Below are 17802 nucleotides of genomic sequence, written 5' to 3' on the forward strand. Positions count from 1 at the left end.
AGATAACTGCCAGTAATTCCACCAAGCCCTGTACACACATCAACACCATTCTTTGCTCCAAGAAATGAAGTCTATTTCCCCTTGCCTTGAACCTAGCCTTTGAGTTGCCTTTTCCAAGAGGCTTGAACAGAATTGATACTATGAAAGAGCTACAGGAAAAACATGGTCAACATTCAACATTGAGAAGAGCTTTGGCTTCAGATACGGATAATTCTGACTCATCTGTTTATTGGTTGCATGAAGCTCCCTGACGCACTCATGGTACAGTCAGTTTTCTCATCGTAAAATGGGGTCACTGTACTGGACCTTCCTAGAGCATTGTGAATTGGCCAGAACAGTGTCTGGCACTGAGCACATGTCAAAAAATAATAGCTACCAATATAATTATTAAAACATGTACCTCATCTCCTTGTTTCCTTCTCCTTTCCTGCCCTCAGTAATGTGAAGGGCGCCAAGATTTTATATAAAGTATTAGTCATAGTACTACTAATTCTCTTCATTTTAAACCACATCTCAGTTTAGAAAGGCTTCTGTATTTAATATTTGATTTTTAGGATAGTAATTAGGGAGAACAGCATTGTCTTCATGTGTCAGCCTATGCTCCATAACAAATCATTTCAAACTTAGTAGCCCAAGACAACACCATTTTCTTGTTTCTGATTCTGTGGTTTGGGAATGTGGGAGGAGAAGGTTGCCTGAGATGTTTGAAACACAGGTAAAGGATTGTCTATGTGGCATCCCCAAGGTTGGTAACTCCAAGATGTCCTAACTCACATGCCTGGGCTTAGCTGTCAACTGAGTGTCTTGGTTCTCTTCTACTTGGTCACTCTCCATCCAACAGAACAGCCTGGGATCCAGAAGAACACAAGCAGAAGCTATCAGGCTCCTTCAGGCTCAGGCTAGAGCTCACTGCCTTCCTGTGCTGTTGGTTTCTGAAGGTAGGAAGAAGGATACAGGAACCAATGCCCCAAGTATGGCTCCCCAAGTATGGTCCTTTCTTTCTTTGTTTTTTGTTTGTTTGTTTGTTTTTTGTTTTTTGTTTTTTGTTTTTTGTTTTTTTGGCTCCCTCTATTTCTTGTCTAGTTTCTGCTTTTGCTGGGCAGGCCCTCACTTGCCCCTTTCAGGTGGGACAAGGGGCCAAGGAGTTCCAGAGGTTCTGGGGAGCACAGACAGTGCAGCTTTTGGCTGCAGCTTTATTCTCCACAGAGTGATACATGTCAAACCTTCTGCAGGAGTCAGAAACAGATATTTGAGAATATCTGTGAGTAAACAGAAAAAGAATAAGCTTCAAGTTTTCTGGCTTTCCTATCCTCACACACACACACACAAATCATCCCACTTCTCATATATCCATGTTTTAATTAGCTAGGGTTTAACTGTGGACGATGATGGGAACCACTTGGAATATTGGAAACAAAATAAGGAACCAACAACTGTGGTGCATGAAGATGTGTGCACACTGTCTCCACAAGCTGATGCAGTAGTTCCCATTCTGCTGGCCAAGGAACCCATGGAAATCAGTAGATGGTCTGGATATTGTGTTCATCTGAACATAGCTTGTTTGGATAGCCTGCAAACATAATTTGTAACAGAAAGACAAATGAAAAAAAAACTCAGCTATTATCTGGCGCATTTGATCAATAACTACTAAGAAGTTTTTGGAGATCCCAAATCTCTTTTTCCTTAAGTAGTATGGTTTCTCTGAGAAGTATGTGGATACATATCTTCTTTTTAGGTTGTCTTATTTTGTCTTTGTGACAAGCCTACTGTTTGTCATATTTTATAAATATTATTACTTCCAATATCTTCAGAAACATTATAACCTGAAAATAATTTATGAAAAGATCTTCATCAATATTTATAATCAAGGTATTCATGCAATAGTAAATGTGAAAGAGGATATCATTTTTGTGACTTAGTCTCATTGGATTTGAATTTCATCACCTTGTAAAATTCACACCTTTAGCCTTGCACTATATGTTTAATTCTTCTTTAGTAAAAGCCGGGATCCATTTTTAAAATCTCCCACAGAGAAGTGTTCAGATTTCTTTTTCAACTCCTTTATGTTCAATTTTAGTTATTGGGAGACATTCAGACACAAAACAAAAACAAGACATTTTCATTCATCGTGTATTTTAGAAAATCCATTTTGAACTCCTGCTCTGTATTGCCAGCATTTCCTGAGGTAAATTTATTCTGTAATGCTCCTTGATCTGAAATATCTTATCCCCTCCAAACATCTGCCAATATTCAAATTCATGCTGGGAGAGAATGTTTTGGAAGCGGGTGTATTGGAGGAAAACTTTTCCATTCTTCTCTTCTAGGTCCTTTGAGTGGCCTATTAATTAAATTGACATAAGATAGATTGACAGGAAGAAAATAAATTTAATTTTGTGTTACAGAAGACTATAGAAATGTGAGACTCAAAGAAATGGCCAAAGCAGGCAGCTTTTATATCTTTTAGATAAAGAAACAACAAATCTGTGAAGAACTGACAAAGAAGTTTGGCTTAAGGTAGTAAATTAGTGAGGAAGTCAAGTTTTGTTTATACAGCCTTCTCATCACTTAAATCTCCTCTCTCTGGTGTTGAGGATATCTCTCTCCTGGTCCAGGGAAGTATCTTTCACATGGACAGGTTATTTCCTGCTTTCAGGGGGACAAAGGAAAGCCAATGTGTCTTTGCACTGCTGTTTCTTAAGGAACTTTAATTCAAAATAACCAATATGCCAAAGTGGCATATTTGAGGGTGGCCTGACCTGAACCCTGTAACAGTTAACTAATATTCATCTTCTCTGCAAGAGTCTTACTTTAAATTCCTTTCATTTTTTTCTTTGGAATCACTAAAACCCATAACACATAGACTCAGGATCCAGTTTCAGAAGGAATCCGGGAAGGCGCTCACTGAAGAGAGGATAAAGTTTGTATAACTGAGGTTAGATAGCACACTTCATAGATACGACAAGTGACGGCCACCCTCAGTAAACCACCTGCTAATTAGTGTTCAACAAAGCCGCATCAAAATAAGCACTTTCAGATCATTGCTTTCAGGAGTTGTTCTAAGTGCATCCCTTAACAGCTGACTTCAATCTGCATGATACTGGGTGTTGTTGGGGGAGAGACCATAAAAGTAGGAACAAAACACAAAACACAGCAAATAAACAAGAAATACTTTGTAAAATTTCGAGTTCCATTTGAATTTATCACTATCTCCTTCGAAACCAATGTGCCAGGTCTCACTGTGTGGTTTCCTGTATGAGTTTTCACAGCTGTTAAAATGAGAAGGACGATTTCCCCCTTTCAATTACTTTGTAATGTGGTTTGAGATGGCCAGTCAGTGCTCTTCAGTTGAGAAAGCAAAGTACCGAAGGATTACATAGCAGACAGCCTTGGAGGGCACAAGCCTCAGGGAAGAGAAAGAGGAGAGGAAAGGAAATGAGATTAAGTTAATCCTACTTTATCTCCAATTCCACTAATGATTACAGCTGAGTTCCAAACAGATGTATTTTCCCTGACCTACATAGTGCTTGGAAAAAAATTGAGGTACATTTAAAAATTGGAAGATGTCTCATCAAAATTTTCTCTAAAAAACAATCCAGGAGATTGGGAATAGTGGGCCAAGCTCCCTCTTGGCATCAGTGAACCAGAGCTGTATGAAGTTGGCTCCTTAAGATGGAGCATATGTTCCCTAGTTTGTCAGAGGCCACATCTGACTTCACCCCTGCATTTGTGTTACCTGTCCATGCCTTGCACATACTGGAGTGCAGACTCTCAGATGTTTTTGTTGTTGTTGTTGTTTGTTTGTTTGTTTTTAATAAAATACTAATGTTAAGGTAACTGGGATAGGATTGTGATAATTCTGGGAATCCTAGGATATACTAGAGCCATTGTGCTATCCCAGAATACTCCCTCAATTCTTACTTTTTCACCTAGGTATCCTGTGCTACTCTATGGCAATTCTTTTTTTTTTTTTTTAAGATTTTATTTATTTATTCATGAAAGACACTGAGAGAGAGGCAAAGACAGGCAGAGGGATAAGCAGGCTCCCTGCATAGAGCCTGATGTGGGGACTCCATCACAGGACCCCAGGATCATAACCTTAGCCAAAGGCAGAGCTCAACCACTAAGCCACTCAGGTGCCCCTCTAGGGAAGTTTCTATTGCAATGCTGCTGCTGCTAAGACTGGGACTCAGATGAGCTACTTTTATGAAGAGCTTTTGCCATGAATGCTGACCTCGCTGCTATCATCACTCTCCCCATCACTAATTAAGCAGCATGACAGGGAGAAATAAGAGGCACCACTGGGGCACTACTTATCCTGGAGGACTCTGGAAGGCCAGGGAGCCCATCCCTTCCACCACAGGCCTATCTCTCTCTGGCTCTCCCTGAATGATGGGAAGTCTCTCTGTTCCTTTGTGTGATGCAAATTTCTGCTCTGGAAATGCTGGCCAATGGTAGAAATGCTCCCCACCCCACGGTTTGGCCACAGAGCCTGCTTTCTCAGGCCAACCTCCCCCAGTTGTTACTACAGGTCCTCATTGGCTAGGCTGAGAGACTTCTGTTGCAACCACCCATCTGTGCCTTTCTTCTCCAGACTCCTGAGGAGAGGATGCCTCCCCACGTCTCCAAGCTCATTCTCATTTCTGGTCACAGAGCAAACTAATCTGTCCCTCATGAGTAAAGCTCCATGTGCTGGTTATTACTGTTTTGTCTCTCAGCTTCAAAACTACTCTTCTAAACTCTGCTCTCTGATGCTAGAGGTGGCCCTCTGCAAACCACATGTATCACTCAGGATTTAACCAGAGAAAAAGAACCAGTAGTAGATAAAGAATGAATGAATGAATGGATGGATGGATGGATGGATAGATGGATGAATAAATAAATAAATAATCAAATTGGCTTTATTAAATGATTCATCAATCAGGCAGCATGCCATCTAGCAAGTAGAGGGGAGACCCCACATATATGTATATTTTAAATATTTTTTTATTATGAGGAATTGGCTTATGCCATTGTAGAGATTGACTAAGCAAGTCTCAAAGGCCAAACTGTACTCTGTGAGGCAGGCATTCAGGAAGAGAAGTTCACAGCCAGACTGAAACCCATAGGCATGAGCCAAATATCCACAAGGGAGATTTCTTTTCTCTGTCTCTTTGTGTCTCTGTCTCTGTGTCTCATTCTCTCTCTCCTAAGGAAGCTTCAGCCTAACTTTTCAGGCCTACCAAGATTATCCAGGATCAGGATCATTTCCCTTACTTAAAGCTGACTGATTAAGGACTCTAATTACATTTGCAAAATCTTTTCATAGTGACACCTAAATAAGTTTTCAGGTGAATGATTGGAACCTATCACCTAGCCAAATTCACACATGGAAAAAACTAATCACTCCAGGGAATGGTGTCATATCAGCTCTTCAATGTTGAGTTTTGTTTCTGGCAGACTGAGAAGTCATATTAGCAATAGCAATATTCACATTTCCAGTGAAGTCCGTGTTGCTGAGCCTAGATATAGCTTTCCTTTCTGCCACCATGGCCATTTTGCTCATGAGCCCCTTGGACAGTGACAGAGGTTGCTGGGGGAAAGGGCTGACTGGTAACCATAAATTGAGTCATCTTTTCTACTACATTATTAATATCCTCCTCTGCTTAGGTGACCCTTTCAGGAGCATTCAAATGGTACCCAATAAATATCTTCATGTCCTATGCCTACCTGGAGAGGTCTATTCATATATGTCTTCCTCAAACTTCCTTGTCACAGATTTTCTAATCGTGTTCCTTCTAAGTTCCTCATCAACTAGCCAAACCATTGGCCTCAGCCCTTGAATTGATATATACTCACACCTCTGGCTATTTCTCCTTTCAAGCAAAATAAGCACTGCTCAAAATTCTGTATGTAGGAGGATTTTCTTTCAACACTATACTTCTGAGATGTCCCATCCATTTCTTTTCTCAGAACATCATGATCAGCTGGCCAACACCATAAGGCTCTGTGAGTCAGAATATTCTGATTACCACTTTCGCTCCACTGTCCATTATGATAACTACACCTATCTTGTCCTTCGTGATTAGTGCCCTTTACCCCTGACACCCCAGGGTCCCATTATTCCTATTGCATTTAGGAATCCCAGTTAAACAGTAGTGGTTCCTACAGAGAGGAGCCACCATATAACTTTTCAAGGGATCTTCACAAACTTATTTTTCACAGTCATGAGAAATGTATGTCCTCTAGGCCCTCCAAAAATGGGTGATTAGGTTGTACATGACACATCACCTCTAACATTCCAGTTAGCCTCTCTTTGGATATTTTCCTGTATAGTATACCAAAGCAGTTCTGGCATTTTAACTTTATTTAGTGCAGACCACCATTGACTCCATATTTTAGAAAACCACTCTCTAAAAATGTTAGAACCATTCTTAGCCTTTTGAGTCTTCTGAACCAAAATAATAAATCCAGAATCTTTGCTTAATGGGCCCATATCAGTAAATTTAGCCTGATCCAATTTTATATCTCTTCCACCACAATCCCATGCCCTAAGTATCCATTCCTACAAATATTCTACAGGTTTATGTCTATATAAATGTTAAAAATCCAGGATCCCTGGGTGGCACAGCGGTTTGGCGCCTGCCTTTGGCCCAGGGTGCAATCCTGGAGACCCGGGATCGAATCCCACGTCGGGCTCCCGGTGCATGGAGCCTGCTTCTCCCTCTGCCTATGTCTCTGCCTCTCTCTCTCTCTCTCTGACTATCATAAATAAATAAAAATTTTTAAAAAATGTTAAAAATCCTGTCATTCTTAGATGTGTATTTGCCTCCTCACAGGCAACTCTTTGTACCTCACCCTTTGGTTCTTGCTGGGATATGAGTCTAATTCTAAGTCTGAAAGCAGAAAGGGACATGAAAGTAGGTCTTGACGAGGAGCAGCAGTGCCTTACAAGGGGAGGCCACTATAGATTCTAAAAAGGAGGGTTGAGCTCCTTGAATAAAATGGAAGCACTACTTCAGCTGTCAAAAAAGACTCAGCAGAATTTAGGGGTTGAATCTCAAACTTCATAAGGATCATCCTTTATGTTCCCATTCTAATTTTCAGAACCCCATTTTTTCCCAAACAGTATCCTAACCTCTTCTTTTTCAACTTTATTGAGGTATAATTGACATATCATGCTGTGTGAGTTTAAAGTGTACAATGTGATTATTTGATATATGTATATGTTGTGGAGTAACTATCTAAATAAGCTTAGCTAACACATCCTTCACCTCATATAATTGCCATTTTATTTTTGTTATAGTGGGAACAGTTAAGATTATTTTCTTACCAACTTTCAAGTGTACAATACAGTACTGTTAACTATTTTCACCATGCTGTATCTTAGATACCCAGAACTTATTCCTCTTATAACTGGAAGTTTGTACCCTTAGACCAACAACTCCTCATTCCTCTCCTTCTACTCTCCCTGAGCCCCTGGCAACCACTAATCTGTTCTCTGTTTCTATAAGTTTGGCTTTTTCAGATTTTACATATGAGCGAAATCATTCAGGGCTTGTCTTTCTCTCTTTGACTTTTCTTACTTAACATAATGCCCTCATGATTTGTCCTTGTTGCTGCAAATGGCAGGATTTCCTTTTTCACAGCCAAATAATACTCCATTGTATATATGCACTATATCTTATTTATCCACTCATCCATTGATGCATATTTAGATTTTTTCCATGTCTTGTGGGAGTTATCTCTATTCATTGCTGAATTTGTATCTAGTTACAAAAGCTTGGACTTTATGCAACTGAACTTGTGTCAACTGGGTTCCATTTTTGTTAGGGATTTGATCTAGTGCTATATTATCTCCTGAAGTTAATGCATTGCCTTATTTAGGAATAAGAAATATATTTTACAGGTCAATGCTATGATGTTACAGGTCAGTTCTAATCAATTGGCAGTGGCTGCTCGGGGAGCTGAATTAAGAACTCGGAGGCTATGTCTGTACTCAGTGAGAGAAGACAATAAATTGGTTAGCCATGTCCATGATGAATTCAGAGTTGTGGAAACAGATAACCAATGATCTGTCATTTCTGGCTTAAAATTTAGTGCTTGGCAATGTTGCTAATTCATTTGTTATTGTCTGTTAGTGTGTGTTGAGCAAAGAGGAAAGAGCAGGTTTTGGGTGGTCATCATCAACAAATACTGATTTAAGTGCTTATGTGTACATATAGTCATATATATAATTGCATTTATACAGTTTCAATAGTAGAAGAATTTCTCTCTTCCCCCTCCTCCAATAGAGACAAAGGTCACAGATTTAAAATATCATCTGAAATTAGAGGGTGCTTTGAGTGCCCAGCATATTGATAGGAAAAAAATAACCAAGCATATGGAAGAGAAATAGCCATTAGAATGGCTATTAGAACTTAATGAAAGATTTAAGTCAAGGGGAATTTTCTGGCCTTCAATTTAGGGAAACTGGCAATCTCTCCATGTAGAAATAGTTTGCAATGTTGTCCAGGGGACAAGAAATTTGTCTTTTGTACTAGGGAGGGGGGAATAACACTTGATTCATAGTGTCAAGTTCCTTCAGCCACACTCTGGATACATGTGACTGATCACATCCTATCTGTTCATCAATGTGGGTAGGCGCTCCCCCCTTAGGACTCAGAACAATTTGCCTGGACAAATGACAAATGTGCAGAGCAACTGTTAGGCAAGCACTTCTGTGTGTTTAGTCAGAACATATTATTTGGAGGAGCAGGACACGATGGAGGAAATAAAAAGCCAAAACATTTAGGATAGCCACATGGTTCTGAGGTGGCCTCCTTGCTCTCTGACAATTGTTTCATTAAAAAATATCTGTTCACACCTATTATAGTCAGGAATGATGAGAAAACTCAGGAAAAAAGATGCCCTTTTCTCTTGGCTGTTTATGGCCACATACAAGAAAGGAGAGAGAGGCTGGTGAGAAGGTAAGAAGACAAGAGAAAAGAAAGCTACGGAGAGAGAGGGAAGGAGCAAGGAGCTGGAGGGAGAAAGAGCTCTCCCGAGCCCCTTCCCAGTTTACAGATTTCGAAGGCAATATTTTGCATCAAAGAGAAAAGCGTCTTGCCTTTGCACCAGCAGTAACTTTTCTTTGTGATACAGTTGCCATGGGGATGATGTGCTGGGTTGTGCCACTTTATCATCTCTCTCTCACACATTCTATTATAAAGTGAGTACTTGGGATTCTAGACCATAAATATGCAACCACAAAATGTTAATCTGTAAACTAACCTGCCAACCAACTTCAGAGCAGTAATTGCTTCTCTGGCTGGAAGAACTGCTTTCCTTCCCTTTGAAAGCAACACAGGCAGGGAAATGATGGGACAGGCACAGGCCTCCACCATTAGAGAGCCGATTTCCTTTCTGGGCCTTGTGGCCTTTTGGGCCAAAGGCAGAAAATGAGAAGGAATGTAAATCATTCTCACAAGGAATGGAGTTTACTAATGATATCTCCATGTTTCCAGGTTACCTGAAGCATTTCTATGTAATCCTTTGAAAATATTTTTTAAGGCCAGTCAGACTCTTTTCCAAATCTATGGGAGAGAAAAATTGTATGTAGATAAACCCCCAAATGGTGGCCTCCTATGTGTATTTACAAACAGAGCACAGTATGCCTCAGCAAAGTTCAGGTCATTGCCTGTGATGTGCTTTGGCAGTCCCCACGCCTGCTGAAGCCACGGACTGACGTACAGAACATTTCTCTGGGGCTTTTGTGGGCTTCATTCACAGCTAGGTTGGAATTCACAGAAACCAGAACTGTGCAAAGGCAACTTAAAAACAAAACCAACTTGTTTACACTAACTGGCCCACTCCCTCCAAAACAATTCAGTCTCAGGAAACAGCTGTCAACACCTGCCATGTTATTGAATTGAACATAACATACAGGTTCTATTTCCTATTCACTTCAGAAAAAAGATTACCTTTAGGAAGAATTCAGGAACTCGGTGCTCTGTACCAGAGACTTATTTCCATAAACTTGTTCTGCTGGGATTATGTGCCAACTTCTTTTTTTGAGGATGGAACCACAACTTAGTAATTCTTTTTAAAGGACACTATCACATGAAGACCACAAGCTAATAATCCTTGTAAAAGATAATATTTCAGGGATCCCTGGGTGGCTCAGCGGTTTAGCTCCTGCCTTCAGCCCAGGGCGTGATCCTGGAGTCCTGGGATCAAGTCCCATGTCGGGCTCCTGCATGGAGCCCACTTCTCCTTCTGCCTGTGTCTCTTTCTCTCTCTCTCTCTCTCTCTCTCTCCCTTTCTCTCTCTGTGTCTCTCATGAATAAATAAAAATCTTTTTAAAAAAAGATAATATTTCTGCAATCTTGTGATCATTCAGAAAGAAATGCTAAAACCAATAATAATGCACTATTATCAGTTCAGATATCTTTTTCGTGATGGATTATGTTATTACTCAGAATATCCATCGCTTCTCCCTGTGGAAGGATCACACAGTCTTGCTTTATTGATATCAAGCATGGTTACTGAATTGCCTTGGCCAACAAAATATGAGAAGTTCTTCCATTTCGGGTTGAAGTGTTAAAAGCCATAGAGTGTTGGCCATATTCTCTTTTTCCCCTTCCACAAAACTCACCATATATAAAGAGTGTCTGTTTCTTTAGTCTGGATTCCAGAATGGTGGCAACATAGAACAGAGCTTTAACTCATCCAAGACAGACAGGATGTAAGATTTAGGGTTATTTGTTACAACAACATAATCTAGTTTACACTGCTTATACCTTACCAACAAAACTTATTCATTCTCTCAACATCCATTTATTAAATTCTTACGGTGGGCCAGACATAGTACTAGGTAATGGGAATTTGAAGATGAGGAAGACTCGATTACTATCCTTGAAGTGTTCATTGTGTAGACTGCATGAAATATAATGATAAAGCAATTTCTGTAAAATAAGTTCTACTTTTTTATTTCAAAATACTGAGATCTTCCAGAAGATAGAATTTAACCTTTGGAGTACTAGATTAAAGATGGCAGCACATTCTTTTTCACTTCCCTCCTCAGAATGTGGAGTTGATTTCTCTAACCCCTTGAACTGGAATAGAATATAGGGGGATTGCTGCTGTATCAATTTGGGACCTATTCTGAAAGTGGCAGTTTTGCCTCTTCCTACTTGGCCCTCACCCCTACTGGAAACAGGGGTACTTGGAGGGTCCAGTTGCCAAGTTGTCCTGGCTGGGGTCCAGTTATATTAATGAGGGAACAATATTGCATATTCCAACCTCAGCATACATCATGTAGAACAAGATAAACCATTCCTCCTATGCTCTGTCCCAATTTTCTGCCCACAGAATCATGACCACACAAAATTATTGTTGCTTAAGGCACTTAAATTTGGGGGATTGTGTTATGCAGTGATAGATAACCAAGTGATGTAACCCAGAAAACCCAGAACTGCTTTCTGGGTTTGCTTTAAAACCCTTTCTACTGATTCACTTCTAATCTCAGAGGTTTTCTTTGTTTTTATGATACCCTGAGTCCTGGTAGTTTCTGTAGTTTTCAGTAACACTTTTTTGTTGTTGTTGTTGTTACAATACTATCCTCTGTTTGGAATTTATAAAATATCCTCCAGCCTAAAATAGCACACTTTTCCAGGGCATCATTGTCAAATTCCAGCATAATATATTCTCTTCTAAAATTGCCTTAAATTAGAATTTAAGGATTAAGACAGGGCAGGGGAAAAAAGAAAGGTGATAAAATGAAATTTTTAAAATGGCAAATATAATGAGAAATTGTCACTAAGAAACACAAGACGTTGTTTGGGATAGTTCTATAAATTTAGGCATTTTGATGATTGGCATTACTCCAACCCAGGGGTTTTCAACTTTAGCTTATAAAGTGAAATCTCCTGGAGGGCTTATAGAGATTGCTGAACCTCACCCCCATAGTTTCTGATTCAGTATGCCTGGGTAGGACTGGAGAATTTGTATTTCCAGCAAGTTCTCAGGTGCCGTTGTGGCCCCAGAGACCATGCTTCGAGAATCTCTGGGTTAATCTGTCCCCGCACATGTATTTCCACTTTGTCATCTGTATCCGTGACAGACATTACTAATTAATCATTGGACTTTTCTCTTGCTGAGCCTTGGAGCCAGTATAGCATTCAGGCAATATCAACTAATTTTAATTGAAAATCGAGAGAAAATCTTTTTGCTATGTAAGATAACTCTAGAATTCAGGTAACTTCTATAATAGACCATTAATGTTTATCTTGTTCTTGTTTCATATTTATCTCCCCCTTTGTGTTTTAATTAATATGACAAAATGTTCAATTTCCATAAATATTTCTGGTCAATTTTGGTTCAATAGATAAAAGCATAAAATCTACGCCTGCCCTTCCCTACAGCATTGCGTAAGAAATAATTAGATGGTATATACTAAGAAATTAGCATTTTATGCTTGATGTAGTAATTGGCCAAGTCAAAGCAATACCAAGAGACAGATATAAGTTGTTTATTTCCCCCCAAGGCTATATTGACTATGAATTCATAAATACTAGAGATGATCACGCACAAAAAAAAAATAGTTTTACATCATCCATGTAAAATGCAGTTTGGGGTTTATATTTGTGTTTTCTATAAAATATTTCCTTCATGTAATAGCTTCTTCCATTCCAGCAGTAATTTCAAAGTTTATTTAATTTTGCTATGAACATTTTTCTGGAAGCATAAACTTAAATGTAATGATAAAGTATCTAATGCTCAGTATATACCGATATACTTTCTTCAGAATTTGTTCTCTCGTCTGAAGAGTAATTTTTTGGTCTTTGAGATATTTGAAGGTTTGTGGGGCATAATTTTATTGTTCTATCCTCAAAAGTCTCGAAATGTTCATAATTTCTCTCAAATGATAAATAATGAATTATGGCTTCTAGGTTTTTTTTTTGTTAGGACTTTATTTATTTATTTGAGAGAGAGAGAGTGTGTGTGTGCTAAGCCCAAGGTGTGGCTCAATCATTTCAGGACCCTGAGGTCATGACCTGAGCCAAAATCAAGAGTAGGATGCTCAACCAACTGAGCCACCCAGAGGCCCCTATGGCTTCTAGTTTTGAGAAATATCTCTTTTTTTGTTTGTTTGTTTATAGCAGATTTATTTGTAATTGTCAAAATTTAGAAGCAACCAAGATGTCTTTCAATAGGTGAATGGATAAACAAATTGTGATCTAATCATACAATGGAATATTATTCAGACATAGCAAGACATGGGGTACCAGCCATGAAAAGACACTGGGGAAATTTATTTTTTGTTTGTTTGTTTTGTTTTGTTTTGTTTTAATTTATTTTTTATTGGTGTTCAATTTACTAACATACAGAATAACCCCCAGTGCCCGTCACCCATTCACTCCCATCCCCCGCCCTCCTCCCCTTCTACCACCCCTAGTTCGTTTCCCAGAGTTAGCAGTCTTTACGTTCTGTCTCCCTTTCTGATATTTCCCACACATTTCTTCTCCCTTCCCTTATATTCCCTTTCACTATTATTTATATTCCCCAAATGAATGAGAACATATAATGTTTGTCCTTCTCCGACTGACTTACTTCACTCAGCATAATACCCTCCAGTTCCATCCACGTTGAAGCAAATGGTGGGTATTTGTCATTTCTAATAGCTGAGTAATATTCCATTGTATACATAAACCACATCTTCTTTATCCATTCATCTTTCGTTGGACACCGAGGCTCCTTCCACAGTTTGGCTATTGTGGCCATTGCTGCTATAAACATCGGGGTGCAGGTGTCCCGGCGTTTCATTGCATCTGTATCTTTGGGGTAAATCCCCAACAGTGCAATTGCTGGGTCGTAGGGCAGGTCTATTTTTAACTGTTTGAGGAACCTCCACACAGTTTTCCAGAGTGGCTGCACCAGTTCACATTCCCACCAACAGTGTAAGAGGGTTCCCTTTTCACCGCATCCTCTCCAACATTTGTTGTTTCCTGCCTTGTTAATTTGCCCCATTCTCGCTGGTGTGAGGTGGTATCTCATTGTGGTTTTGATTTGTATTTCCCTGATGGCAAGTGATGCAGAGCATTTTCTCATATGCATGTTGGCCATGTCTATGTCTTCCTCTGTGAGATTTCTGTTCATGTGAAATTGAGGAAGACACAAAGAGATGGAAAAATATTCCATGCTCATGGATTGGCAGAATTAATATTGTGAAAATGTCAATGTTACCCAGGGCAATATACACGTTTAATGCAATCCCTATCAAAACACCATGGACTTTCTTCAGAGAGTTAGAACAAATTATTTTAAGATTTGTGTGGAATCAGAAAAGACCCCGAATAGCCAGGGGAATTTTAAAAAAGAAAACCATTTCTGGGGGCATCACAATGCCAGATTTCAGGTTGTACTACAAAGCTGTGGTCATCAAGACAGTGTGGTACTGGCACAAAAACAGACACATAGATCAGTGGAACAGAATAGAGAATCCAGAAGTGGACCCTCAACTTTATGGTCAACTAATATTCGACAAAGGAGGAAAGACTATCCACTGGAAGAAAGACAGTCTCTTCAATAAATGGTGCTGGGAAAATTGGACATCCACATGCAGAAGAATGAAACTAGACCACTCTCTTTCACCATACACAAAGATAAACTCAAAATGGATGAAAGATCTAAATGTGAGACAAGATTCCATCAAAATCCTAGAGGAGAACACAGGCAACACCCTTTTTGAACTTGGTCACAGTAACTTCTTGCAAGATACATCCACGAAGGCAAAAGAAACAAAAGCAAAAATGAACTATTGGGACTTCATCAAGATAAGAAGCTTTTGCACAGCAAAGGATACAGTCAACAAAACTCAAAGACAACCTACAGAATGGGAGAAGATATTTGCAAATGACATATCAGATAAAGGGCTAGTTTCCAAGATCTATAAAGAACTTCTTAAACTCAACACCAAAGAAACAAACAATCCAATCATGAAATGGGCAAAAGACATGAACAGAGAAATATCTCTTGAGTCAAAATGAGACATTTGTTTCTTGTTTCATTTTGAAATTCTTTAGAATGAAATCCTATGACACTGAGTATGTGTTCAAAAAAAGTTATAAAGAGGTAAAGTTTAATTTATTAAAAACCAACATGAATATTTACAATAACATTTGTCAAATTTTACAATTTGGTAAGTTTTGGTAAGTTTCAGATCTCTTTAATTTCAAGTGATAATAATCAGTGAAATGGACCAATGGTTTTCTTGACAAACTGCATAGCTTTATGCTTCCATCTTTGCCAAATTTTTCCAAATGTAATACAATTTACAAAGAATTGACATATTGCAGATATTTTCAGAGTTAATTCATGTAGGAATAGCTAATAACAGGCTCAATTTATTGAGGACTAGCTCCAGGCCAGGCATTGTACTGGGAACCTATACCCTTATTTAATTCTTAAGACAAACCTCTAGATATATGCTAATAACTTCATTTTACAGATGAGGAAACTGGTTCAGAAAAGTTAAGTGACTATTCGCAGTAACAAAGCTAGTAAGGGTTACAGTCAAGATTTGAGTCCAGAACTCTCTAATTACAAAACACTGTATTTTTTTAAATTTTTTATTTATTTATGATAGTCACAGAGAGAGAGAGAGAGAGAGAGAGAGGCAGAGACACAGGCAGAGGGAGAAGCAGGCTCCATGCACCGGGAGCCCGACGTGGGATTCGATCCCGGGTCTCCAGAATCGCGCCCTGGGCCAAAGGCAGGCGCCAAACCGCTGTGCCACCCAGGGATCCCCCAAAACACTATTTTAACTGATGAATTGACATTCTGGAAAGCTGAGTGATGTTATCACCCGTCTTAAAAGGAAAATATAATTTATTTAAAAGATCATTACTCTAAGCTCTGTGCCCTCCCACACAATAACTTTACCCACAAAACTTTAAGTCAAAAGACAAGCATGCTCCTAGAAATGTAACTCTTCGCACCTGCTCCTTACTACCTGTGATAACTCCATGACATCCCCTGCCCTTCTTAGAAGCACAATCATATTTACACTGATTTCCTCAGGCAAGTTTTGTTGTTGTACTTGTTAATTCTGTTTTGTTTACTATGATCACAAAGGTAAATCACGATAGCTGCTAAGAGTAAAGCCCATGTAGAAATACAGACTGTTGACAGTGAAATCTGTTGTAAGGCATTGGCGTTTGCATCCTTCCACATTTCGATATGGAGTTTGACATATATTTATCCTTAGGTAAAATAGTATTGTATCACAAACACTTTTCTAAAACTTGTTTTTTTCACTTGACCCATCTCTTCTGTCTCTCCAGAATCCTTCATTTGCTATATAGTTCTCTGCAAGAATGTCCTCTGTTTCTTCAATCCCTTTCCCAAAAAGCCTCTCCAATGCTTTACTTTCAAGGAAGTCAGGGTAATCCCTGAAGATGTAGCTTCCTTTTCATCCTGTTCCCTGGAATCCTCTCTCCAACATCACGTCATGCTGGAATCAGGGATGCTGGAGTTGGGGCTGTTTCCCTCCTCTTTCATGGGGATGCTTCCAGACCCCTACTCTCCATGTCCTTGGACAAGCCTGAGCCCCTTCCATTCCAGCTTCCTTCTGCCGTGACTCCAGCTACCTCTGCTCAGAGATGCCCTTTACTGCCACTCCCCACCCCATCAGGACTGCAGGGCTTCACCCCAACTCATGTCATAATTTCTGGCAACTCCATGTCTCTTCAGTCCACCATAGCTGTGCTTTCTCCCAATCCAATTTATAGTCTAGACTTGATTATTTTAATTCTGCTCTTGTCAGTTCTCCAATCTCCTTGTTTCATATTCACCAACCCTTGGTGGATACAGCTATTTTCCTTCTCATTGTCTAAAGCAAGTTCTGATAGAGTGAAAACCACACGGTCCATTAGCTTGCTCTGCATGAGCTTGCACATGGTCTTTGGGGTCACTATTACCACGTTGGAATTTACTGTGTGTGAGCTTTTGAGCAAACAAGTGATGTGACTTTATTCATGGTTTAATAGAATCACTGGCTGCTCTGTGGAGAACAGGATTTAGCACAACATGAAGTGGGGACTCTGGTTAGGAGGCATTTGCAAATTCAGACCAAGGAGGGAGGTCACTTGGCCCAGTGTGGTAGCAGTGGACAAAATGAGAAGAAGCTAGACTTCCTCCAGAGTGGGAGGGTTCTATTTTGTCACAGTGTTAGAAATTACCTAAGGACAAAGCTCTGCTTCTGAATCCTCAATTTACCCTGACTCTTTCCAAAGGTAGATCTCCCCTGATACATGGAGAATCTGTATTATGGCTTTGAGCCAAAGGAAAAATACTCTGAGGGTTCTGATTTGGTGATAATCTTTTTTTTTTTTTAAGTGCTACTAGTGACAGATTTTGTATATTTCTCTTATTATTTCATTGAGACTGGGGAGGATGAGTGATAGAAGACATGTATCTTGTCATTTTGATCTGTAAGCTTCTTCATGTTTTCTAGTTCTCTGTTTCTAGTTCTCTGCTGCAGTGCAGCAGTCATCTAGCTAACGAGAATATAATGCCAGTGTCCCTGCTTTGGACATTCCCAATGCCAAAGATTTATTTTCTTCAAATTCCAGGCTTTATGGTGACCCAATTTACTGGTCAATTCTTCCTGTACATAAGATTTGGAAGGCCTTCAAGCACAAAGCCAAACTCAAGAGCAAACTAAATGAAGGGTCAGGAACATGAAACTGATGAGAGAAATTGTCAGAGAAGTAGGTGGAGACCTATAGTCTCAGCAGCTATGGAGTAGAGGCTGTAGAAAGGAGATGAACAATGCTGAGGTCA

The 17802-nt window shown here is 39.5% G+C and overlaps 1 long non-coding RNA gene across 1 annotated transcript in view; it reads right to left on the reverse strand.

Moving 5' to 3' along the window:
- Positions 1-1342: 1342 nt before the first annotated feature.
- LOC119865366 overlaps positions 1343-17802 on the reverse strand; it is a 40655-nt gene continuing 24195 nt past the window's right edge. The window contains exon 3 of the long non-coding RNA XR_005376950.1: positions 1343-1570. This is a non-coding gene — a long non-coding RNA (uncharacterized LOC119865366). The remainder of the gene's footprint in view (positions 1571-17802) is intronic.

Source organism: Canis lupus, chromosome 23 (assembly GCF_011100685.1).
Source record: "Canis lupus familiaris isolate Mischka breed German Shepherd chromosome 23, alternate assembly UU_Cfam_GSD_1.0, whole genome shotgun sequence".
Lineage (NCBI taxonomy): Eukaryota > Metazoa > Chordata > Mammalia > Carnivora > Canidae > Canis > Canis lupus.